General features: G+C 47.7%; 1 protein-coding gene across 5 annotated transcripts in view; it reads right to left on the bottom strand.

Annotated features, from left to right (window-relative positions):
* Positions 1–19,154, bottom strand: part of LOC128114694 (core histone macro-H2A.2) — a 51,161-nt gene extending 32,007 nt beyond the window's left edge. Inside the window, exon 1 of one of the 5 annotated variants that reach the window (XM_052744879.1) lies at positions 14,282–19,154. The gene's annotated coding sequence lies outside the window, so the exon portion shown is untranslated. Of the gene's footprint in view, positions 1–14,005; positions 14,116–14,168; positions 14,261–14,281 lie in introns of those variants that run through there. The other 4 variants (XM_052744880.1, XM_052744878.1, XM_052744881.1 and 1 more) reach the window with 4 other exon arrangements.
* Positions 19,155–26,232: the final 7,078 nt, after the last annotated feature.

Below are 26,232 nucleotides of genomic sequence, written 5' to 3'. Positions count from 1 at the left end.
GTCAACTTAAGTCTGGGGTGGGTCTGCTGTCTACAGCAGCAGTTCTCAGTGAGGGTCGTGATCCCCCACACACACACAAAATAAAAGACCATCAGAAAACACAGTAACAAAATTACAGTTACGAAGTAGCAATGAAAGTAATTTTATGGTTGGGGGTCACCACAACCTGAGGAACTGTACTAAAGGGTCACAGCTTTAGGAAGGTTGAGAGCTGGTGGTCTGGGAAAAAAGAGCCATCCGTGGGAGGTTCCAATTCCATCTGCCTACTAGTTAATGTTTACCCTTGTTTACCGTCTGCTCTCAAACAATTTTGGCTCCCATCAGGCAGAGCTCAAGGATACAATCGATTCTCTTTGTTGACATGTTTGAAGAAAACACTGGCTGGCTGGAGCTCACTGTGTAACAGTAGGGACCTTCCAGGGTCCCCCTGGGGGAGTTCCCATACTCCAAGCTGCACAAGGGATCCCTTAAGGAACTTCAAGAAAGTCCTGAGTTGCAGTACATCTAGCTGGTCCGCAGCAGAAGTACCCAGGGCACAGGATCTCCCTTCAGTGGCCCTTTGACCAGGATAGTTATAAGCACACCCATGGGGAACCAGGAAATATCTCATCAGACTCTTTTTTTTTTTTTTTTTTTTTGGTTTTTCAAGACAGGGTTTCTCTGTGTAACTTTGCGCCTTTCCTGGAACTCACTTGGTAGCCCAGGCTGGCCTCGAACTCACAGAGATTCGCCTGGCTCTGCCTCCCGAGTGCTGGGATTAAAGGCGCGCGCCACCACCTCCCGGCACCTCATCAGACTCTTAATGAACATCATTGGGGCATGCCGGGAAGGGGAGCTGGGAGTCTGCTGTTCCAGGGTCTGGTTTTGGATTCATAAGGGCAATTAGATTTTGTAGACAATTCAGGACAAATAATAAGTTGCAGCCCTCCCTTGAACACAGGTAATAGACTCTCACTGGCGTTGTCCAGGAACTGCCATATTTCAGGGACTTCATGGTGAACCTTTGAGACTTTTTTTTTTATGTCAAGAATTGGTATTCGTGGTACAACCTGTGCCATCATGGCATCAATGAGATACGGTCTTACGGGCTGCTATTGAGGAGGAAACCATATAGATGTTGTGGAATTTATACGTCCTGTCCTTAAATGTTTTCCATGGTACCATAACAAAGGTAGTAACTACCCTAAGTACCCTGCCCTGGGGCACCTCAGTGAGGGCCCCTCCTTCCCCTTCTCCCCGCCCCCCACTCAGTTCCCGAAGCATTCTGGGAAAGCTGGGGAGCATTTGATCTCTGCTGGGCCCAACCACTACTATGGTAGCCAGCTCATGATAGCTCAAGTCTTCAGACTATCTTTTTCCTTTCTTACTTTTCCTTCTTTTTGTGCGTGTGTGCGTAAGGGTTCATTACAAGTTCATATGAAAGTGTGTGTATGTGCATGTGGAGAACAAAGGTCAACATTAGGACTCTTTCCTTGATTGCTCTCCACCACATTGTTTTTGAGACAGGGTCGCTCACTGAATCTGGAGCTCACTGATAAAGCCTAGCTGGTGGATGAGCCCCAGGGAATCCTCCTGTCTCCACTTCCCCAGCACTGGGATTACAGGCATATACTACCATGCCTGGCTTTTGATGTGGATGCTGGGGTCGTGGTAACTCAGGTCCTCATGCTTGGGTGGCAAAGATATTACTGATTGAGATCTCTCTAGGGGCCCCAAATGTCCTACTTTTGATGATACTTGACTGTGGCACAGTGGGGTTCTTGAGTGTCGCTGTGAACCAGCGGTTCGTAAACTGTGGGTCTCGACCCCCCACAGGGGTCGCATATCAGATACTTACATTATGACTCACAATAGTAGCAATGAAATAATTTCATGGTTGGGGGTCACCACAACATGCGGAACGGTATTAAAGGGTCACAGCATTAGGAAGGTTGAGAACCACTGCTGTATATAAAACTGCTAGGGGAAAGTCAATACAGAAAGAAAATGAGGCCGGCAGTGTCCAGTCCTATTCTCCCTCCCGAGAGCGTGTGCAGCACCCCACAGGTGCACGTGTCTTAGCAGTCACTCATGTGGTTAGGGCATACGGGTTATTAAATTGTTCCGACTCCACCGCTTAATACAAGGAACCAACAGATGTTTCTCCTGCAACAGCAGCCTCACTGGGGCCTCTGGGAGCTATGGATGTCCCGGATGCCCGTGTCCGGCTCAACGCCCATCAACTTAAACATGTATAGGCAGGCCTTGGCGTACGGGGGTTCTTGATCATTTTTTTGACTTGACAGAGGTGTATGCTAGACAGATGCATGTGGCTGAAACTGCACCTTCAGTTTGGCACTTTAATCTTACATGCAAGCAATAATGCAGCGTGATGCTCGCTTGTGTTGCTGGGCTGCGGCAGGCTGTAGTTCACAGCTCGCCATGTGGTCACAGGGGAGAAGGAACCAGTACTGTACGGTGTACTGTACTGCTGAACGGGAGCTCTGGAGAGTGGAGGTGAATTCAATGCTTTTCATGTCTTCCGTTTACTACGAGGGCTACTGGGGCATAACCCATTTGTAAGATGACAAACACCTGTAGTTAGAGGTCTTGTTCAAGGTGCTGAGGATGGAAGCCAGGGCTCCAGATGTGCTAAGCCCGCATCCTACCCCTGAACAACACCCTGGCCCCACGGCTTTGTTACGTGTGGGTTTCTGTTCTAAAGACACCTTATTTAATACACATCACTATGTCACTAACATCGCCCTTATTGTCTGCGGTACTGTAACTTGTGCCTCAGTAAGGCCTGTGTAAATCAGTGCGGAGAATCTTCAAAAAAATCTCATCCAGGAGACTCCTCTTGGCAACAGACAGGGATCATTATGGAAGAATAACAACCAATGAAAGCAAAGACCGTGGATCTCAGCTCCAATAGATACATCTATAACCACAATTCCTGCACCTTGCTGGGCGATGGTGGCACACACCTTTAATCCCAGCACTCGGGAGGCAGAGGCAGGAGGATCTCTGTGAGTTTGAGGCCAGCCTGGTCTATAGAGTTCCAGGACAGCCAGGGCTACACAGGGAAACCCTGTCTTGAAAAACCAAAACCAACCAACCAACCAAACAAACAATTCCTACACCTAAGGCTCAGGGATCTTGTGCAAGAGGGGGTGGGAAGATTGTAAGAGCCAGAGGATCAGGGAATGTGAGATTGTGTCTCCTACAAATATCAGAAGCTATGCCTATGAAGTCTCATCAGCATGATTAACTACCAGGACCTGAGCAAGGACAATACCAACAGACATCCCAAAGCAGAAGAGGGAAAGCTCATGAGGCCTCAACCCTACATAAAGAACCACAGGCAACTAAGGGACGGAGAGAGCCGTAGAAACAGTGCTCCCCAGGGAAGTCCAACAATGGGTTATCCAATACTGAATGGTCAGCCCTGAAAACATACGTATAGGAGACATTACACAGACTGAGTAGATTGTACTTACGAATTTAGTAATACATATGCACACACATACATATTCAACAACAATTAAAGAAAAAGAGGCCATGACTTTGAAATAGAACAGGGTGAGGGGTAAATGGGAGGGTTTAGAGGGAGGAGAGGGAAGAGGGGGAAATAATGTAATTATATTATAACCATATAAAATAAAATTAAAAAAAACTAAGCAGGGTAGTGGTGGTGGCATGTGCCTTTAGTCCTAGCACTCAGGAGGCAGAGGCAGGCGAATCTCTGTGAGTTTAAGGCCAGCCTGGTCTACAGAGTGAGTTCCAGGACAGCCAGGGCTACACAGTGAAATCCTGTCTCTAAAAGCCAGTCAATCAATAAACAAACAAAAAAACAAATAAATAAAAATTAAAAAATGAACCTATTAATAAAAATGATCTCACTCTCTTCATGACACCATTGTTCAATTGGAAGACAGTTGAATTCGGCTTCTTCACCAACACAGTCATGTTTAAACTGATTTGCCAATGAGATTTGTTAAGTTCTTAAATGAAAATGTCACTTTCAAGCTGTATATACCAGCTTGAAATACTGTAATGCCAACATTGGGAGGTGGAGGCAGGAGGATCAGGAGTTCATTATTAGCTCTGTAGTGAGCTCTGGGCCAACCTGGGCTACCTGATAGCTTGTCTCTAAAAATACCGGGCACCTGAAAGATGGCACAGTGGCTGGAAGTGTTTTCCACAAAGCTTGACAACCCGAGTTCAATCTCATCATTTCCAGCACACAAATAAATGAGCATGTGATAAACGGTTGCTAAAATCAGAAGAAAAAAAGATTCCTCCAGTGCCCCATGTAAATGACCAGTTTTCAAAACAGTTACATGTCTTCCAAAAGGCATGTATTATTTCTTTCTATCTATGTTACTTCTTTAAACAAAAAATTTTTATGTGTATGGGTGTTTTGTCTACGTGTGTCTGTGCACTATGTGTATGCAGTACCCGAAAAGGCCAGAAGAGGGTGTCGGATTCCCTGGGACTCGAATTACAGATCGTTTTAATGAAGAGCAGCCATGTGGGTGCTGGAAATTGAACCTAGGTCCTCTGGAAGAGCAGCCCAGTGTTCTTAAGGATTGAGCCATCTCTCCAATCCCCTTAGTTTGCTTCCTTTTGAGACAGGGTTGTGTGTGTGTGTGTGTGTGTGTGTGTGTGTGTGTGTGTGTGTGTGTATACACAGAACCCAGACAACAACTGGCCATGCGAGGCAAATGCCCCAATGAGCTACATCCTCAGTGTCCTCAGTTGGAGGCTCTTACGAGGACTGGAGGCAGGAGAGAGAAAGAATGGGGGCTGGATGCTCTCGCTGCAGCCATCACGTCCCAGGTGATACCTGTTCATGTGTCTACACCACCTTGCCAAGGGACCTAGACTGTTAAAGCGTTCTTTTGTGACCCTTTGCTTCAGAACTATACAAATCAAACATTCACCTGTGTTATCCGGGAGCAAGAAATAAGAGGTCGCACTGCTTTTTAATGATGAAAACGAATTTTTAAAAACCCTTTAAATACTGGTTGTTGTTGTTGTTTTTGAGACATTTTCAAACGTCAAACTTCCAGCGTTGTCCCCAGTGGATCAGTGGACTGTGTGAAAATTCCGTCAGCACCTGCGGCATTTCCCTCCTCTGGGGTCTTGTGCTCCAGAATATTGTAGACTGTAAATACTTATGAAAAAAAATGAAGCAGACGCCACCATGAAGCAGCTTTTCTCTGTCAGTTCAAAACTGTCCTCAGGGAGAATCAAATGAGATAAAATAGGACTAAACAGGACATAAAGGAATTCAATATAAATACACTAACTATATGCAGAACTGCGCCTTAAAGGGTGTGAAAAGGGGAACAGGGCCTCCTGACAGCTCCCCACCCAACAATGCTAACGTATTTTGGTGTCTTAGCCTGAGCACTGTATTAAGACAATAATAGTTTGTTAGCATTATTCTGTAGCTGTAAAAACCATTTTCAGTGATGCTAGCAAAAAGCACTGGCTCTATTACACTTCCATTTAGGAACTCTGAGGGCAAGCCATCACTGCACAAGTAATACTTCCCACACCATTTTCTTCCAGGGCCATCTCCGAGTGACTGCAAACAGTCAATAATTTCTTTGTCACATATGTTAAAATACGCTACCAATTTATCATGCAAAAAGCAACACTAAATGCAGTTTTATCAAAATGACAGGAGGATCAAATTAACCAAATTAACCAACCATGAACATGAAAAGCAAGCATTAATCCAATTGATTTTAATGATACTATTGGAAAACAAATCACTCCCTTTTAAAAAAAAATGCATTTCCATTCATGCTGTGGATCGGGAAGCTTGTGTGCTCTTTGTAATTTAGAGGCAGAGAATTCGGGCCACCTGGGTCATTCCAGAGGCTATCAGGAGAGGTGAGGCCTCATGCGAGTGAATTTGTGTGTGTGTGTGGGGGGGAGGGCACATGTGTGTGCATATATGCATGCAAGTGTGTGGGTATGTGTGCACAAATACATGTGGAAGTCAGTTAACTTTAGGAGCTGTAGTCTTAAGTTTTGAGATCCACAGTCTTCTGGTCCAGGGCTCACCTACTTGATGAGGCTGGCTGCCCAGCAAACCCCAGGGATCCACTTGTTTCCACCTCCCCAGCACAAGGATTACGTGCACACACCACCAAACCAACTGTTTGTTTTTGTTTTTAAAGATGTATTTATTTTTATTTTATGTGTATGGGTGTTTGGTCTGCACATGTGTCTATGCAACGTGTGCATGCAGTGCCCATGGAGGCCAGACGAAGTGTTGGATCCCCTGGAACTGGAGTTACAGACAATTTTGAGCTGTCATGGGGATGCTGGGAATCAAAATCAAACCCAGGTCCTCTGGAAGAGCAACAAGTGCTCTTAACCTCTGAGCCATCTCTCCAGTCCCAACCCTGACTTTTTTGGTGTGGGTTCTAGGGATTAAACTCAGGTCCTGTGCTTGCATGGTAAATACTTCACTGACTGAGTCCTCTCCCCAGCTGCAGGCGGTGACTTTTAACCCGTTTTTCTTGTCTTTGTTTAACTCAAGCTATGGTTTTCCTTTTTTTTTGAGGAGGAGGAGGAGTTTTAAACTTTATTAGAGTTTTCCAGTGATACATTACACACAGAGAGACAGAGAGACAGATATGGTTTTCTTAAACAAGAGAAAGGCAGAAATTGTTGCTGTGTTTATCTCTTCCCAGCTATCCATATCCTGTTTTAATATAAATACACTTGGCCCTTAGTGGTACTAGTTGGATGAAAGATGGCTTGTAACTTTTTTTTCTTTAATCTGAGCTAAAAATGCACCCCAGAAGAAAGTCAACCAGAAAAGGAGCTAGTTTGCCTTTTGGATTTATTTGCTTATTATTAGTGTGTGTTCGAGGGGTCAAGAGGGAAGGTCTACATAGAGCCTGTTTTCTCTCTCCCTTTGCACATGGGTTCCTGAAGCTTAGGTCATGAAGCTTGCAAAGGGCAAGTGCCTTTACCCACAGAGACACCGCACATGACTGAATCTATTTACTGATAGAAAACAAAAACAACAACTGTTGGGATCCTGCCCTCACTCCTGCACACGCACAGCTCCGGGTCTTGCGTCTTATGTCATTAGAGGTCGCTAGCGTATGCGCGGCGTGGTCACGCAACCTTCGCCTTAAAAAAAGCCCGACACGGACCCCACCCTCTCTCTCTGTTCCCTGCTCTGCTCTGCTCCTGCCATCTTTCTCTCCAGGCCTGGCTCTCCTCTCTCCTATCCCTTCCTTCCTTCCAATAAAGCTCTCTGTAACTCTGGTAGTCCTGGCTGTGGCTCCTGACTTTTCCGCCAGTAACCAGCACTGCCACCGGCGCCGTTCATCCTTTCCACAACAACAAACAAACAAAAGAAACAAAACTAACCCCCCAGTGTGTTTAGCCTAGCCACTGTTTGCTTTTTAAGGATGGACAGATAGGATTTGTCTGGGTTAACTGTCCTGTTTCCTCAGAATTTGATCGATTCCAGCTAGTAATGGAGTTTCTTGCAAGCAGCGTCCTTTGGGTTTCTCTAGGAAGTGGATTGGTGTTGTCTGATTCAAGATCAGCTAGCCGCTCAGGGCTTGGGGTGAGGGTCCCAGGCCGCTGGTGCTACCTGACCCACCGAGGCAGACACGGACACCTGACATCTGCTCTCACTCCAACAGTCTGACTAACACAGGCAGCAGCTGTGGAGCCCCCTCCCCCACGCCTCTCCGACCCACACCTCCCTACTCTCTTCCCCTTCTCTCAGGAGTGGCTGGGGCTTTTCCCTCTGCGGCAGCATTTTGTGCTGTTGGCAGGCGGCGGATGACAAGATGTGCTCCCCGCCCCCGCCCCGTAGTCCCCAAATGCTGGCACCAGGGAAGCTCCCACTGCCGCCTCACAGAGACCCAATGGTGGTGGAGCGCTGGACTATTTCTCACTCATCAGCTGTGGGTCAAATCAGCAGATTCTTTAAAACTTTTCTAAGCCCTGAACACAGGAGCCTTCCGGACCCTCCCCTGTTACAATCGCTGACACCAGGAGAAGCTGATGGCACCTGGGGGGGGGGGGGGGGCTCTCTTTTGAAGTCACTGTCATGCTACTTGTGATAATCACAGAAAAGAAAATCTGCCCCCCCCCCCAAAATTCGACTTCACTGAGCACCATAACAGTCTGGTCTCCACCCACCAGGGCAATGATACCCCGTGTCAATCAGAGAACAGCTAAAGGAAACAGTCTGTTTAGGTCGACGGCTCAGTCTGCAAGCCTGAGGTCCAGAGTTTGTATTCCCAGCACCCACGTCAGACGCAGTGGCATGAGTCTATACAATTCTAGCATGGGGAGGTAGAGACAGGAAGATTCCTGGGGTTCACTGGCCACCCAGCCTCGCCTTTTCTTAAAAAAATCAGGCAGTGAAATTGGGCGTGGTGCTGCACTGCACGCCTTTAATCCCAGCACTCAGGAGGCAGAGGCTGGTGGATCTCTGTGAGTTCAAGGCCAGTCTGGTCTACAGAGTGAGTTCCAGGACAGGCACCAAAGCAACAAAGAAACCCCGTCTCAAAAAAAAAAAAAAAAAAAATCAGGTGGTGAGCTGGGCGTGGCTACACTTCTTTAATCTCAACAGCAGGGAAGGCAGACACAATTGAATCTCTCTGAGTTCAAGAACAGCCTGGTCTACAAAGTGAGTCCCAGGCCAGGCAGGAGAACTTTATAGAGAGAACCTGTCTCAGAAAACAAAAACAACAAAACAAGAGTCACGGGGCTGGGGCTGGAAAGGCACTTGATACCAAGCCATCTCTGGAGGCTACATGGTGGGAGGAGAGACTCAACTCCTGCAAGCTGTCCTCTGATCTACACACACTCACAGACACACAGACACACACACAGACACACCTTTGTCCTCCACATGTACGCTCACACATGTATACCTACAAACATGCAATCATACGTACACCACATGTGCACACAGACACAGAATCCAGCTGAGAGTAGGCAGAGGAATACATGAATTGATTATCTCTTGGTTGAAATTCTGTAAGAGTAATCAATTTGTAACTTTCCTGTGCTGATGGGGGATGCGCTGAATTATCCTCTGACCTAAACATTTATACCATCTACTGCAGAAGCTCTTGGACTTGACCTCTCTGTGGGCCACACCACTATTTAATTTTATGCTTTATTGAGCAGCAAGGGTTGTGGAAAATATGAGTTACATTGTTCTGTACATACATCACGTAGAGTACTGCCCAGCAAACATGGGCCTGGGGTACAGGAGAATCAGATTTGACCTTAATTATGTTTTTGCCTAATTCTCATGGAAACAACCAAATTTAGGCATCTGAACATTTCCCTAGAATGGCGTCTCGTAGCCAGACACAACCCTCAAATCTCGAGGCAGACTGAGTGTTATCATTTTAGGTTAAAAAATGTGGCTAAGGCTGGCAAGATGGCTCAGTAGGTAAGGGTTCCTGTTGCCAAGCCTGAGTGTGATCCCTGAGAAAAGAGGGCAGTGGCTCCTGCCAACTGTCCTCTGTCCCCTGCAAGTACGTCCTCTACGTACTCAGCGGCACACGTGTGCGGTAGCATGTGCACGCCCACCTACATAAACACACACAATAAATAAACGATAAGATTTTTTAAAAAAAGACTCTTGTGACACCAGGGAATTAGCTGAAGTGGTGTCCCCAGGCTGGTGGTTTGTGTGTATGTCTGGCACCTATTTATGTCAAAGCGTGGGAATTTTGACTTGAATTACTTACTCCATCCAAGGTCCAAATTGGCAATGCCAGTCAAATAAATCAGGCAAAGTATGATGGATGTTGAGATGGATAAACGAACAGAAAGGGCTTCGGAGACACCATCAGATTTATCTCACTTAATACTGCGATACGACAGTTGAAAGCAGAGCGCTACGTGGCTCCATCGGATTCTCTTTATGTTTCATTTGTCACAGCATGGGAGGGGTTTCCCGGCAGCGATGCAAATAAGTTTTATAAATAAAAATTTTCATACTTCAAAAAAATCTGCATAAATCAGCACCGAATCACTGGAATATTAGGAGCACTTTTTAAAAAAAAAAATACATGGATAGAGCATGCTGGCAGGCTTCCTGGGCTGGAGTCCCTTGGCTCCTCCTCAGTCTTTGCTTCCTTTCCTGAAGGGTAGGGATAGTAACATCGGCTGTCTGTGGCGCCGTGGTCAGAACTAAATAAGTTCATTCATATCAAGTGCTCAGAATAGAACCTGGCTGGCAGTTCACACACCATCAATACGAACTTAAGTTCTTGCATTTTAATTATTACACTATTTATTTGTTTGTGCGCATGTGTGCATGCATGCGTATTCATGCACGTACCACGATGGGCATGGGGAGTACAGAGGATAACCTGCGGGACCTGGGTCTTCCCTTCCACCATGGGATCAGTCAGGTCATCGGATTTGGTAGCAAGCTCCTTTACCACTGAGCCGACTCGCTAGCCCTCAACATGGTTTGTTTCCTCGAAAGAAGCTATTACAAAAAATTTTTAATTACATTTCTTTATTCATGAGTGTGTGTGTGTGTGTGTGTGTGTGTGTATGAGTGCATGCTGCCGTCTTTGTGTGGCAGTCAGAAGACAACGTTCAGGAGTCAGGAGAAGACTCACCACAGCTACACTATCTGTGGAGAAACCTCACGTGGAACGCTCCACCCTCCAGTTCCTGATTTCCTCCTTCTCTCCACTGTACCCCTGACAACACCCTGTCAAGTGGTAAGGACATGGTTGATACTCGATAGGTATTCCTGAAGTGAGTGAATAATTTAAAAGCAACCACTTACATGTTTTGCTTCAAAGGCGTGTTTAAACCCATCAAGATGGCTAGGTAGGGAAGGGAGACTGCGGCAAAGCCTAAGGCCCTGCGTTCTGGCCCCAGAACCGGTGAGAAGGAGAAAACTCAGGATAACCGACTCTCAGAAATCTGTCTTCCAGCCTTCCCCCACGAACACACTGAAACATAGTATGTTTTTTAAACCCTTTACAAAAGCGTTTTTAGGTTTCCTCTGTATTTTGTCAAATGAAGTATCTTTTCAAAGACCCATCTTCCCATGGAATTTAATTCCCAAGAGAAACTCCCTGCCTTCCAGCTGCTGCTGAAAACACCAGCCTTCAGCGCTGTTAGGGGACTCCAGGCTGGGGGTGTGGCTCAGCTGACAGAGTGCTTTCCTAGCATCATGAAGCTCTGGGTTTTAGTCTCAACTCTTCACCAACTAGGTGTGGTCCTGCACGCATATAACCCAGGGACTCGGGAGACAGAGGCAGGAGGATCAGCGGCTCTGTAGAGAGTTCAAGACCAACCTGGGCTGTACCAGACCCTGTCATGAAACAAAACAGACACCCCCAGCCCCTTTCTCCTCTTTTATTCCTCCCTTCCTCCTTAATGTCTCATGGACCTGTTTGCAGAATCATTGGGATGAAAAGCATTGTGAGTGTTTTTTAGTTCATCCTTCAGTGGGAAGCTGATGGGCCTGGTCAGCCTTGCTGGGATGGCACATAAAGTTTTGTTGGAGACGGAGGAGGTGAGGGAGCTCTTCTTGCCTCCTCGCTTGACTGCTTCCACTCAGTCCCACCACCTTCTCTAGGAAACCTAGCCCTGTTCCTCCCTTCCGGCCTGAAATCTTCTTCCTTTAAAAATTGCAGCATTTTGTGGCTTTCATACACATTATCTTATGTTATTTCCAAATGACTAGTTGCATCTACCTGTCCAAGCAATCCATAAATTGCTTGGACGATGTGTACAATGTCAAAAGGCCACAATAGCCATGGTAGTAGCTGTGAATCAAAGCTCTTCACAGTCCTTCAAATATCTTCTCTACACTTCCTATTTATATGGTATTTTAATTTATAGAAATCTACAGTTTCATTTTGCATGTCTGCGATTTGCCCCTTTCTGTCTTTATTAATAGCATGCCTGGGTGATCTTTCTCTGTATATATACATTGGCTTTACTCTTTTTTTTTTTTTTTTTTTTTTTTTGGTTTTTCGAGACAGGGTTTCTCTGTGTAGCTTTGCGCCTTTCCTGGGATTCACTTGGTAGCCCAGGCTGGCCTCGAACTCACAGAGAGTCTGTCTCCCGAGTGCTGGGATTAAAGGCGTGCGCCACCACCGCCCGGCGGCTTTACTCTTTTTAACTGCTGTCTAGTGTTCCAGAATGCAGACGTGGCAGGGATCATGGAGCATCCCTTACTAGTGGCTGTTAAGGTGTTTTCAAGGTTGGAACTACCGAAACCCTGCCATAAATGTTCGCACACACGGAGCACACACGTCTGCTTCAGGAGGACACACACCAAGAAATGGAGTACTAGAATACGACTGAGAGGTCAAGTGCTTGCTGTCAAGCCTAAGAATTTGAGTTTGATCCCCAGGGCCCACATCATGGAAGAAGAAAACCAACTCCAGTAAGTTGCCCTCTGACGTCCACACACACACACACACACACACACACACACACACACACACACACGCACTAAATATAACACTATCAGAAGAAGAAACGAACTGCTACTTTACAGCATGTGCATATTACAGATTTAATAGTGCCAAGCTCAGGACTGAGGGAGATGGTTCCTTGGGTAAACGTTCTTGCCACGAAAGCCTGAGTTCAAATCTCTGAATCGATGTCAAAGATGGAGGAGTAGGAAGAGTATCTACAGTCCCAGAAGATCTTCAGAAATGGGAGGCAGAGTCAGAACTGCCAGAAGCCCCAGGGCTAGCTTGCCTGGTTGGTCTACGTGGTGGGTAAAAAAGCAGAGAGCCTGTCTCAAATACGGTGGAAGGCAAGGGCAGACACCTGGTATTGTCCTCTGACCTCTACATGGAGTGCTGTGGCACATGCATGCCCATGCAGACACACAAACAAATGTCAACACACACACACACACACACACACACACACACACACACACACACACACAAATGTAGTAATTTTTTAAAATAATGCCCAACTGCCATCCACACTGTATCAGCATGTACCCCTCTCGACAGTAGGAGGTACCCAATTCCCCAGGAGCATAAATGATAACACTTGCCCTTTTCTTTGCCTGTATTTTTATTTTAGCATCTCCTAGGCCTTTGGTGGGATGCTCACTGAGAGTGGGACCCTGGCTTCCTTAAATCCATGTTGCTCTCTCTGGCTCTGTTAAGAGTCCACACTCAGTGAATGCTGGCTGACCGATCAGTCTTTTGCTGATCTCTACATCACGCTTTTCAAAAGCATGCACCAAGACGACAACTAACTTTGAGGTTATTTTTTACGAACAACAACAACAACAACAACAAAACATTCTTAAGAGAATTCAATTTTTGCACGCGCCTCTCTGTAGGTATTGATATTTTCCATTTAAAGCTGTCTGCAACAGAATTCACCTCCTGCTTTCCTAGCAGGAGGCAGAGAAAACAGGGCTTGGTTGTCTCTGCTACGGTTAGCAGGGGGTCCCACCCACTGGGGCACAGCAGACCACAGGCGCCAAATAGGCCCTGGCAGCTAGGCAGAGAAGATGGAGTAGGGTCAGAATCTTTGGGACATTCTAGATCCACAGAGGCTAAGTTCTGCGTATGGAGTTCTGAAATAGCAGAAACTGTCAATCCCATCTGAAGGCTAAGGATGAGTGGATCCCGGTGAGGCAGAACCAGTGTTAGGGTGGGACAAACCGGAGGAGAGGAAGACAGTATTTTGAGAGGGAATTTGGATGCAGGAAAGAGATTTTGCTGATGTGAATTATTTTTTATTAAGATGCAATTTCCTACAGAGGAATTCCAATATTTCAGTTCCTTCATTTCAACATTTCTGAAAACCCAAAGGCACCGGTCGGCCGCCGGTCCTGCAGCTCTGAGCATTTAGTTCGGAGAGTTCCCTATGGGGTAGGGGACAACTTTCAGTCTCGCAGACAGAGCGGACTGGTCGGGGATTAGGCACAGTTTAATTTGTTTTGAGACGACATAAGCACAGACATTTTGCTCGGAATAACATCTCCTTTCCCCCTTACCTACTGAAGCGACTGCACAGCCCAGTGAGGGTGCAACTGTGTTCAACACAAACACGTGAGGAACAGTGGACGCCGTTCACCACTCTGGATTGATCGCCCTGGGGCTCCTAGAGTGTGTGGTTTCCTGCTGTGAATTCCCCTGAAGCCAGGACTGCCAGCTCACCTGGAGAACTGCTTTCCAGTCTGGGCTGGTTCCCACCGCGTCCCCCAACAGGCAGCGATCCACACTTGGGTTTTTCAGCCTCTTTCCACTAGCCCCTTCCATTCTCCACTCACCCCAGAGAACTACGGCCTGAAGGCTGCAGCAATGGCCAGGCATAAATCAGGCCCACCGGTGGCCCACTTCACTCCCAGGCACAATGAGCAACGCACAGCTCCTGGAGGCGGCGGCTCAATTAGCGTTTGGGGGGTTCGATGCCCCTTTGGCTATTGTTGAGAGGAACAAAGAGGGCAGGAGCTGAGGGCGCCCCCATGAGGAAAGGCGCAGAAAGACACTCTGGGGAGCGATCAGGAGGCTGGCGGGGCTGGCATGTGGTGCACCTGGATGGCGCTCTGGCAGCCGGGGAGGCAGGGCAGACTCCAAGCCGCGGCAGCAGCGGGTGCAGCCTTTTCCTGACTTGACTTTGATTTCCCTCTTCTTGATATTATTAATATTATTGTTATTTTCCCGCGCAAATTAAGCAGCTGGGACCGGCAGGGCGAGCCGCACAGGGGCCGCCATTTGCCGGTGGAAGCACCGAGCGCCCCGGAAAGGGAACCCGAGGGGGAGTGCTCGGCCCCGCGTCCTCCTCCGCCGCGGCACCCGCAGCATCCCGACTCCTCATCCGCGCCGCCCCGGCGCCTCCGCGTCCTCCTCCATTGTCAGCCCGCGCCCAGCCCGGCACCCCGGAGGCCCTGGTCGCGCGCCCTCGGCCCTGGCGAGCCTGCGTCCCCCGCCCGGTCCTCTGGGCGCCCGGGCGCCTCCCTCCTCCCTCCCCTGCGCCCTGAGCTCCGCATCCTCGAAGCCCTGAGCTCCCGGCACCGCCAGCCGGGCCGCTGGACCCCGCATCTCTGCATCCTCCCTGCCTGGCCCAGGGCGCCCCAGCCCCTCGCCGGCTGCGGGCATCGCGCGGCGTCTTCAGCAAACCCCCCTTTTTTATCTCCCGAGGAAGCAAGTTGAGCAAATCGATTTATTAATTTCTGTGGCAGAGGTGGGTCGGTGACCGGGGTGCGCCCGCAGGGCTGCAGGGGGAGGCGCCGTGGCTCCCTTCGGCCCCTGCACTGCCCGGGCAGAGGGTTTTGTTTCCAGACCCCCGGCGCCCCCCGAAACAATGATGCCACGGGCATGGCGGGCTCACCTGGTGCTGCGCCGCGGGCTCCGGGCGCCCGGTGGCCTAGTGCGCGCCAATCCCCGGCCGCAGGTTCGGCCCGCGTGCCGCCGGTGTCGGGCAGGACCCTGTCTTTCTTGGGGTTGTATCTGTGCGTGTCAATGGCGGCAAGCGGCAGTTCTCCGGGCCGCGGATAGTAGCGGGGGGAGGAGGAGGAGGGAGAAGGGATTGCTCCTTCTCCACATAACCACCTCTAGGAGGAGTCGCTCAGCTTCATCCCCCGCCAGCCCAGGCTCCGCGACGGGTCCAGGGGCTTTCGTGGGGCTTGATGAGCTATTGTCCTTCTGCAGTGGTCACGATGGAACCACCGGGCCTGCGCCTCGCGGAGCTGTTGGCTGCGAGGACCCCGCTTCCCTAGAGCCCTGCACGGAGGCCTTGTGGTCACCAGCCACAGGCTCCGGTTAGCTCGACTCACCTTGGCTGGGAGAAAGAGGTGTGGGCGTTCATCTGCCGGTTATGGGGTGAGAAGGTGAACGCAAAAAAAGCCCACTTTGGAGGCAGCCTTGACCTGAAAATATTACCAAACACATGACTGTGTCGCACACGGCGGCCACAGGAACCGAGAATTTATACTCCTGCCTGTCCGCTGTTTATAAGCGAAGACCGAGCGAGAATCGGCTGTATAGTGTTTGGAGGCACAAATGTGTTTGCTCCTTGGTGGATGAAGACCGTGTGCCCCAGCATCTTTTTTTTTTTTTTTTTTTTTTTAAATTGGGTTGCTTTAATTTGCCCTCTCCCAACGGGGACTGAGGTTAGCACAAAGATAGCGTCTGAAGGGGCAGTTGTTATTAGTTTCCATTGTGATGGCGGAGCGGTGGACAGTATCAGGTGACATTGGGCATGTGTAGTTACTTGATCCCTGGTGGAAACCATGGCTTGCTTTTATACTGTGAAGCTTGTCAAGGGCACATGGCTCCAAGGCCAGTCACCATATGCATTAACTTGAATGGACCATCCCTGTTTTCCTCAGATTTCACCTGGCTGAATCAGAGGCGTCTGAGAGGCAGGCAACCTTTTGATATCAGCTAATAATAATAATAATAATAATAATAATAATAATAATAATAATAAATGAAGCGAAATCTTGAGCATTGACCAAATGAACTTTCCCAAATCCGAGACCTTTACGATTCTCACATTTATGTGCTCAGTGGGGAGACTTTGGGGTGACCGATGCCTGTGATGGCCTGGGTGGGGAGAGGTTAACCACCCTGCCACCCTAGCTCAATGCCATTTCATTGAGCCGGCAGCTGGCATTTCTAGACGACAGTGCTTTCCACTGAGAATGTGCATTTTAAGCTTGAGTGTTTGCTAAGAACCACACATCTTTGCTCTCCCCCAAACTACGCATGTTTCATTATGCTGTAAGTAAGTTTCCATTTTCATCTCCTCTGGCCCGGGGCCCCACAGTCAGAGAGGCAGGACAGCTTTAATTCTCCCACCTAGACCCTTTATGCTTTTGGGGTATGACCTTCCCATCTCTTGTTTTGAAAATCCTTGCCAGGCCAGAAATCTAAGCAGCATGCAGTCCTCTTTCCAGAGATGGGTATTTAAAGGACTTCAGATGGCCATCTGAGATGTCTCCTACTGGCATCTTCGCATATTCCTAGAGGGAGTGTCCATCTTTCTTATTTAAAAAAAAAATCTTCAGGCCGTCATTCAAGACAGTTCCAGCACCTTGGAGGAGAACTTGACCATCACTCCCGGCCCCCAGTCAGCCATGCTCAGAGAAATGTAATTGAATTACTCATTGGTACATGATAGTCACGTTCTCTGTAATTTCTACTAAAAATGGTACATGTGGCTAGGTATGGTGGCACATGCTTTTACTCCTAGCACTTGGGAGGTAGAGGCAAGTGGACCTCTGTGAATTCAAGGCCAGTCTGGGCTGTATCACCATATACAGAGACCCTGTCAAAAACAAGTCATTTTAATGTGATATTTATTTCCTTCATTTTTCTCCTTCCTTCGTTCCTCGTTCCCTCCATCCCTTCCTCACTCTTTCCATCTTCTATTTGAGACAAGGACTGTGTAGCCCTGGCTGGCTTGGAAATTGATAGGTAGATCAAGTTGGCTTCAAACTCACGGAGATCTGCCTTCCTCTGCCTCCTGAGCGCTCTGATTAATGTTTGCCTCCACACCTGACTTCCTCTTCTTTCCTTTCTTTTGACATCATCTCAAGTAGCTCAGGCTGGTCTTGTACTTGCCATGTAGCCAAGAAAGACCTTACTCTTTGATCCTTCTGCCCCCCAATTCAGGGGCTATCGGCTGGATTTATATGAACCCTCTGCGACTTGTCTCATCCAGTATTTGGTTATGTGCTCTCCAGAGAAAGGATACAGCTGTGAAGTGTGTTACTCAAGAGCCTCCCATTTCATTCCAGAAGTGTCTTCAAATACAGATGATTCTCCCATTTAAGATGGGGTTGTGTCCCTGTAAATGGTGTAAGCCGAATTAAGACATAAGGGCAGAACACTTAACCGGCTAAGCACAGTGCACTGTGGTGTAGTGGTAATCTTTCCTGCCCAGCTCACCAGTGAGGAATGGCTCCTCACCTTCCCCAGCATCCCAAGAGATGCTCACCACACATCACTCGTACAGAAGTGGAAATCCAAAACTCCAGGCATGATTTCTACTGAACGCTATTTACTCTTGCCCAATGGTAAAGCTGAGAAACTGTTAAGTTGGGGACCAGCTGTAAATGACGCAGTCACTCAGAGTCAAGGGGGCCGTCAACTACACAATACTGTGTTTTGCCGCAGAATCAAAACTTCATGAATCAAAACTTGGGTAGATGTAGTGATCCAGCCAAGGCCACCCAGCAAACCATAGGCAAAGTTTCCACAGCATTTAGAGATACCCAGCCAGAATAGTCTCTACCAGCTCCAAAATTTGCAGGAAATATAGTGGACAGACCTACAACTTCCATTGGGCAGATGGAGTTCAATGGCTCATATTTTATCACGGGCTTTTAACACATAACCAGAAACCTACCGCTGAGATGGAGGCATATACTGTGTATAGTGGTTTCCTGCCAATGGAAACATTCTCTCCAAAGGCAGAGGTGGGGGGTTGCTGGGGACGGGGCTCATCAGGTAAACAAACCCTCCGTGTCTGGGAAAGTTGATACTCTCAAGGTTCCGCCAGGCCTCTCCCCAAGGTTATAGAAACAGTGAACAACTCCGGGGGAGGAGGCACTGACCAGCCGAGTTGCAGAGATCATTCTCTGACTTGTTGGGTTTCCTGCAAGTTCTGCAGAGCGCTGCAGGGGCTGTGCTTTTGTGAGCTTTCACCAGTGTGTGTGTGGGGGGAGACTTTGGGATGGTGCAGCCGCTTTTGAGTCCAAAGGAAGTTTTGTACTCAGTCATTTGATTGAAAGCCTCTTGGACTGCTCCCAACCTATATCCTCAAGGAGTACGCAGTTAACCTAATGGTAGGAGGTGGGTGGATGACAGTTTTCGGTAGGAACATTTTTTTTTTTAACCCTTGACCTGTGTGTGTATAATGCGATGAATCCGCGTATTGATTCTGAGTTGACACCATTAGTGATTGAGATGTGTAAGGTAAAAAGATCAAGGGAAAAACACCCTTCCTACACTTGACCAAGACTTGGTGTTGACTAGTCAGTATGGGTGGCTTTCCCTGCTGAGCACAGAACTCCCCTTGCAGACTCTGCCCCTAGAGACCTCCAGCTGCCAGGCTTCACCCCCAGACTACTCCGGTGGCCCTGCCTGACCCCTCCAGGCCCCTCTAGGCATCTCAGGGACCAGGCCCTTCCATATCAGTTATAATAGTCTTTTCCACTAACACTCCCAGCCCCCACCCCCACCCCACTGCCACCCCCACCCCCGTGAGAGAGTGGCCAGGCCCCACTCCACAGAAAAAAATCCTACCAATCCCTGAGCCTGCCCCAAGATCAGGCCACATAATCCCTCCAATCCTAGGCCAGCCCGGAAAGCTCCACCCATCCCCCCCCTTCAAGAAATCCTATCTAAACTCTGTCTTCAACTCAGTTTGCTGCTGTTGCTTCTCACTGGGGTAGAGGCAGCTACTCCCCTGGGTTTTTCCCTCTCAATAAATCTCTTGTGTGAGGTTTGTTGTGCAGTGTGACTTCGTGATATTCCTTGGCTCCAAACTGCCAGGATACCTTTCCTTTCTGAGCTGTAACACTTAGACACTTGGAAATCCCAGCTGTATCCATGTTAATGGCCAAAGAATGTTTCCGAGTTAACCACTGGGCAATACCTCCCGCGGTACTTTAACACTGGCTCACTGGGCATGCTCCAAAGACCCTATAAAAGCCCGGCTCTCTGTTGTTTCTCTTCCAGTTCAGAGGCAGCTGCTGTTTTCTCTTCTTGTCCCCAATAAATCTCTTGGATGAGGTTTGTTGCATGGTGTGACATCGTGGTATTGCCTGGCTCCCAGTTGCCAAGATAGGCTTGTGCCAGAAAAACCCTTGCAGGATGTCTGGTGAGATTTTATTGAGATGCGGGGTGAAGTGCGTCTACCTTCAGACAGGTGTGGGGCCTGGTGCAGAGACGGGAAATGAACGGCTCAGGTCACAGTGCAGTCAGAGAGACTCCTGTCCTGTTGGATCTGCTGGAAATTCATCCACAAGTCCTCGGTTTTGTTTCATAAATCAATTATTTATTTGTGCACCTGGTGGTGTGTGTGTGTGTGTGTGTGTGTGTGTGTGTGTGTGTGTGTACATGTGTCATGTTGTGCGTGAGCACAACTTGAGGGAGTCAATTCTCTCCTTCCACCGTGTGAGTTCCAGGAATCGAACTCGGGTCCCCAGGCTTGGTGGCAGGCCCCTCTACCCACTGAGCCACCTCACTGGCTCCAAGTCGCCTATTTAAAAAAAGAACTTCATCCATTTTGCCCTTTAAAATCTTCTTCTTTCGGTTCTCTCTCCCTCCTTTTATTTTGAGACAGGTCTCATGTATATCAGGCAGCCTCAAACTGGTTGTGTAGCTGAGGCTGGCCTCAAGCTGCTAATCCTCAGCCGGGCAGTTGTAGCACACACCTTTAATCCCAGCACTCAGGAGGCAGAGGCAGGTGGATCTCTGAGTTCGAGGACAGCCAGGGCTATCCAGAGAAACCCTGCCTCAAAAAGTCAAAACAAAACCCTGCTGATCCTCCTGCCTGCACTGGGACCATGCTGCCTCTCAAACCTGTTTTCACCCCCACACACAATCTAATGCATCATCTGTGGATTAAATAGACCTTTATTTTCCCCGATTAGTTCTGATCCAGTGTATGATGCACACACAATTGGTGATCAGTTTTACTCCCCTAGGATCTATTGATCTCGATGCCTTTTCCAATAGGACCATGACCATGCAGCTAAGTATTTATAGTTGGCAGATGGAAGTACACACATGCAAGATTGGTACATCCAGATGAGTTTTGTTTGTGTTTCTGATCTTCTTTGAAGCAAGCCAAGATTCCCCCAAGATCTCATAAAGATACCCCAAGAGTCATAAAGACAGATGAAGGGCTGGGGATGTAGCTCAATTGGGAGAGTGCTTGCCCAGTGTCTTGGTTAGAGTTTTTATTGCTGTAAAGAGACACCATGACCACAGCAACTCTTATAAAGAAAACGTTTAATTTGGTTGGCTTGCTTAGTTTCAGAGGTCCAGTCCATTATCATCATGATGGGGAGCATGGTGGTGTGCAGGCAGATATGGTGCTGGAGCTGAGATTCCTACATCTTGACTCAGAGGCAACAGGAAGTTGACTGACTGTCACACTGAGTGAAGCTTGAGAAAAAGACCTCAAAGCCCACCCCCACAGTGACACACTTCCTCTAATAAGGCCACACCTCCCAATAGTGCCAACTCCCTTTGGGAGTCATTTTCTTTCAAACCACCACACCCAGCATATACGAAGCCCTGGGTTTGGTCTAGTAAATTAACCGGGCATGGTGGTGCATACCTGTAAACACAGCATTTTGGAGGTAGAGGAAGGAGGATCAGAAGTTCAAAGTTGTCCTTGGCTCCAAAGCAAGTTTAAGGTCAGCCTGGGCTATACAGGCCAGCAAGGAAACAAACAGAAACAGCTTCCTCTAGGAGGGAAGTGGTAGGAAACTTAGCGGGCAAACAGTCACATGTCTGAGGAAGCTGAAACATACAAGCTTTCCCAAGGTTTTAGAAACAGCTAACAACTGTGGGGTAGGAAACAGTGAGCTGCTGAGACAGAGATATTTCTTTGACCTGTGGAGCCGCTGGCAAGGAGTGCAGAAAGCTCCAGGGTTACATCTTTTGTGAGCTGCCATGGGTGTTGGGGTGGGCTTTTATGGTAATATAGCTGCTTTTGAGTCACCCCTGGTCCTGTAAGTAATCCATCACCCATACTCCTCTTAGTGACCCCAACAAAAGCTCGCTTGTTCACCAAGTGGGATGTAGGTACAGTCCTGACTCTGCTTTGTGGTGACTTTTCTTCCTGAGGTAAGTACACTTGTGTTTTCTTCCCCCTCAAGAAATCTGTCTCGTACAGACAGACAGGCATGCAGACCGAGGGAAACCGCCAGATGGAAGTGGACTGCCCTGGATGCTGTGGTAATTCCATCAGCCTACCTACCAACATAACGCTTCAGAGCAGTCTGGGGGTCTGAGGTTATGAATGAACCTCCCAGCTCAGCAATCACTTTAAAGAATAAATACAGCTTTTGAAAATATCTAATCGCCGGGGAAGTGCTGGCAATCAATCAATCTTGTTAATCTTTCTTGTTAAAGCTGGAAACATGCAAAGTCTCCCAGGTCGCTACATTTTGAATGGTGGACATGATTAATGTTAAACTTTTGTTTTCTTGTTCAGGATCTAAATCATTCATGGAGGGGGATTTAAAAAAAAAGAAAGAAAGAAACAGGCAAGCAGTGTGCCCTCAACCCAGTTTCTTCCATCTGTGGCTGGAATTCATGTCTTGGTCTCCTAACAAGAGAACCGTTTCACCGGTCCTGATCCTTAAAAAGCATTAATTAAAAACCTATCCTTTTCTGCCAGCCCCCGTGGAGGCAGAGAACATCCAAGGCTCAGAGAACAGGGGGACAAGGGGACAGAAAGGTAAGAGCCAGAGGATCAGGATACCTTTGCTGGATGGTGTCTTCTAGACACAGCAGAGAAGGTGAATCCATGAAATCTCAACAATATGCATAATGGCCGGACTGGTTGACATGTCAACACAGACAGAGCAAGTTTACCAGACTCCTCTCCTAGATGAAGAACTTCCCACAGTGGCTGTAGTTGTCCCCAGGGACAATGACCCTGATAGGTCATCCAACCCCAAGTAGTCAGCCCTAAACATGTACTGCAGGACAACACTACATGGGCTCAATGTTTTACTTATATACACATAGGTGCATATATACATATACATATATATATATATATATATATATAATTAAAGAAGAGGACATGAATTTGAGAGGGAGTGGAGGGACTGAGTTGGAGAGAGGAGAGGGAGGGTGGAAATGGTGTAAATACAGTACTCGTCCATGAAGTTCCCAAAAACTTAAAAACCACCAAAGTATTGGGGGCCGGAGAGATGGCTCAGCGGTTACAAGCACTTGTTGCTCTTGCAGACGCCTGGGTGGTGGCTCACAACCATTTGTAACTCCAGTTCTAGGAGGTCCAACGCCCTCTTCTGGTCCCTGAGGGCACTGCATGCATGTGGTGCACAGATACATACAAACACATAAATAAATCTTAAAAAAAAAAAGTCTGTATGAAAACGCAGAAGGGAAAACTTTTTTCTCTGTATGGTAATTTAAAGATAAAAAGGAAATCAGAGAGCAGGATGTTTAGAGTTAGTAAGAGTACAGATGCACATATATAAATACATATTATGCACATTTGTGCATGAATGTGTAAATATTTGAAGTGTGTGTTACGTGGGTGCCGCTCCAACGTGCATGACTTCCACCGCATCAGGCTCAGCACCAAGGCTGGTCTGGATTGTAAAGGAACCGACCAGCTATTTCATCACTGAAGTGATGAGCTGTGTGGTAGAGCAAAGTGAAATATCCCGGGTCTCGTAGACAGATCCACCATCAGTCCCAATTATGCAAAGTTGTGGTTAGGAAACCCGAGGCACATGGTATCACGAAGTTGAACGGAAACAGAACTAGGGCTTGTGGAGCGTGCCAGCTGATCGCTCGCGCTGCTCCGCGATGCTGTCTGGGAGGCCACCCTGCTACCTCCAGGCAGGGCCCGTGATGGCGAGAGGCAGCAGGCATTGAGAGGATCTGGGCTTCAGCATCTGCCTGGGCAGATCTGTGCGGTGTGAGCCGCTCACACACAGCACGGCCTTTTCCAGTTCAAGCCCAAGCTAAAGAATGGGGGCATTGCTTTTTTTTTTCTCCAAGACTACAAATGCCGAGTGCCGTGGTAAAAATATAATTTATTTATACAAATGGTGTGTTTTCACAAAGGCCATCTGTCAGTCGACTCTCTGATCTACAACAAATCTGTTTGTTCCCCTAGAAGAAATAACATGTCTGTTGAAAAGGATTTACGACCGACAGGCGCCCGGATGCACAACATTGCTATAATAGTAACTATTGATGATCTATTTACTTCTACTGTAGTGCTGTGAGTGGGAACTATTATTTCTGAAGTATGGAAATTAATTTTTCATCACCTCAAAGCCAGGAAATGGAGCCCAGTTGCATCTATTAAGATTACTGCAAGGGAACTGTGTTCCCTCCTGGAAAAAAAATTCTGCTCAATGAACAGCGTTTATTAAGCTAAGTCCACACATCACTGCTTGCTGTCTGACGTAATAGGCTGAACTGCGGCCCTTAGTTATTTTCTGAAGACAAGAGGACACTTTAAAATTTATTACTATTTCTGTAACATGCGTGCACATAACACAACATATATGTTGAGGTCAGAGACAAGTTTTTGGAGTTGGTTTTCTTCTTCTGCTGTGGACCAGATGTAGGACTCAGGCCCTCAGCCTTGCCCGGGTAAACACTTTAACCACTGAGCCAGCCTGCTGGCCAGATCTACTCTGAAATGACTCTGGCCATTCAATGTTAAGGCCCCTCTGATGGCCCCCCCCCAGAAACCAGATTTTACCATTAAAATGAAAGAGAAGGGGGGCTGGAGAGACGGCTCAGTGGTTAAGAGCACTGGCTGTTCTTCCCGATGACCTGGGTTCAATTTCCAGCATCCACATAGCAGCTCACAACTGCCTGTTGTTGTCCTTTATTTAAATGGTTGCTGCCTTTTAAGCCACAGCTGTCAGAATTAGCAACTGCAACTCCATGGCTACCAACATCTGTTCCCTCCGGCTCCAACTCTTGCAAAGCTATGAAGGGAACTTAACTAAACCTCTCTCCCTCTAAAGAACTCAGGATTCAAAGGTTCAGGTGGAATTCTGCTCTTCAGAGAGGCTGAATAGCAAGTAACTCACCTCCTCTCCTTGCTCATGTCCTCCAAGAAGCCCCCAGCTTCTCCTTGCCCCTCCTTATAAAACTTTTCTCACCTGGCTCCTCCCTACCACTTCCTGTCAGCTAGTTGCTGACGCAGCCTCCTGACCGCAGGTGAGTTTTATTTAATCCAACACAGCTTTGCATCATCAAACTAACGTTCCAGAACACAAACGAAAGTAACGCACCTTGAAATAATATTCTACAACAGTCGGTAACTTCAGTTCCAGGGGATCTGGAATCCTGACACAAACATGCATGTAGGCAAAACACCAATGCACATAAAATAAAAAGAAATAAATCTTTTTTTAAAATGAAAGAGAAGGTCAGGGGGTGGTGGCAGCGTAGCACTCGAGAGGCAGAGGCAGGAGGATGTCTGTGAGTTCGAAGCCAGCCTGGTCTACAGAGTGAGTTCCAAGGCAGGCTCCAAAGCTACATAGGGAAACCCTGTCTCGAACCACCCCCTCAAAAAAAAAAAGGATTGAAAGAGAAGGATATGGGGTTTTTTGTTGTTGTTGTTGCTTTGTTTTTTTAAAGAGGACATCTACTCACTCTGAACAGAGAGCCCATGACAGACCAAAGTACAGATACCACTGAAGTTCAGCTTGGTGAACCAATGAGTTTTGCTTGAAGGAATATGGGTGAGGGGTCACTGACAGGAGCAGAAATAACTCAAAGACAGATGCACCACCAAAGCCCACCCCAGTAATGGTGCCAATTCACAAAATCTGGAAATCTGGAGCACAATTGCACAGCCTGCAGGCAGCTCCATGGGTTGGAGAATGTCCCTTCCAAGTCACTCAGTTGGTCTAATCCTCTTCCATGTAGCTCCGCTGATTTCTGCTTGACCCAGGCAGCTGGTCTGGTCTCAGAATCTTTATAGCTTGGCTTGTCTGAGAATGGATCTCAGCTGTCTTTATGGTTCGCTGTTGGGAGGGAGGGACTTAGTGGATCTGGTCAGTTTCAGGAACTTCCTGAGAGCTGCTTTGAGTTGTTGACCTTCTGTCTTAAGGAGCTTCCCTGCAGGATGGAATGAAAGGTATGTGTATGTGGCAGTTCCTTTCTCTTAACAGATTTCAAGCCACACAAGCCACATTGTCAACTACAGTCACCATGCTGCACATTAGCACAATATCGAATATTGTGAGGAAGTGCACACTCTTTGATTAGTAGGTGTGTGCCACCTGGCCACCACTCTGTGAGTAGTTCTTGAGATCACTTTTTGTTTGTTTGTTTGTTTGTTTTTTAGTTTTCTTTCTTTTATTGTGACAAGACACTGCCAGAAAGCAAGTTAGGGGAAGAAAGGGTTTGTCTGGCTTATGCTTCCAGGTCATAGTTCATCACTGAAGAAAGTCAGGGCAGGAACTTAAGCAGAAATATGGAACAGAAACCACGGTGGAATACTGATTGCTGGCTCACACTTAGA

Source organism: Peromyscus californicus, unplaced genomic scaffold (genome assembly GCF_007827085.1).
Source record: "Peromyscus californicus insignis strain IS unplaced genomic scaffold, ASM782708v3 Scaffold_19__1_contigs__length_69161282, whole genome shotgun sequence".
Classification (NCBI taxonomy): Eukaryota; Metazoa; Chordata; class Mammalia; order Rodentia; family Cricetidae; genus Peromyscus; species Peromyscus californicus.
Note: the sequence above shows the minus strand (reverse complement) of the source record. Positions and strands in the feature narration are given on the sequence as shown.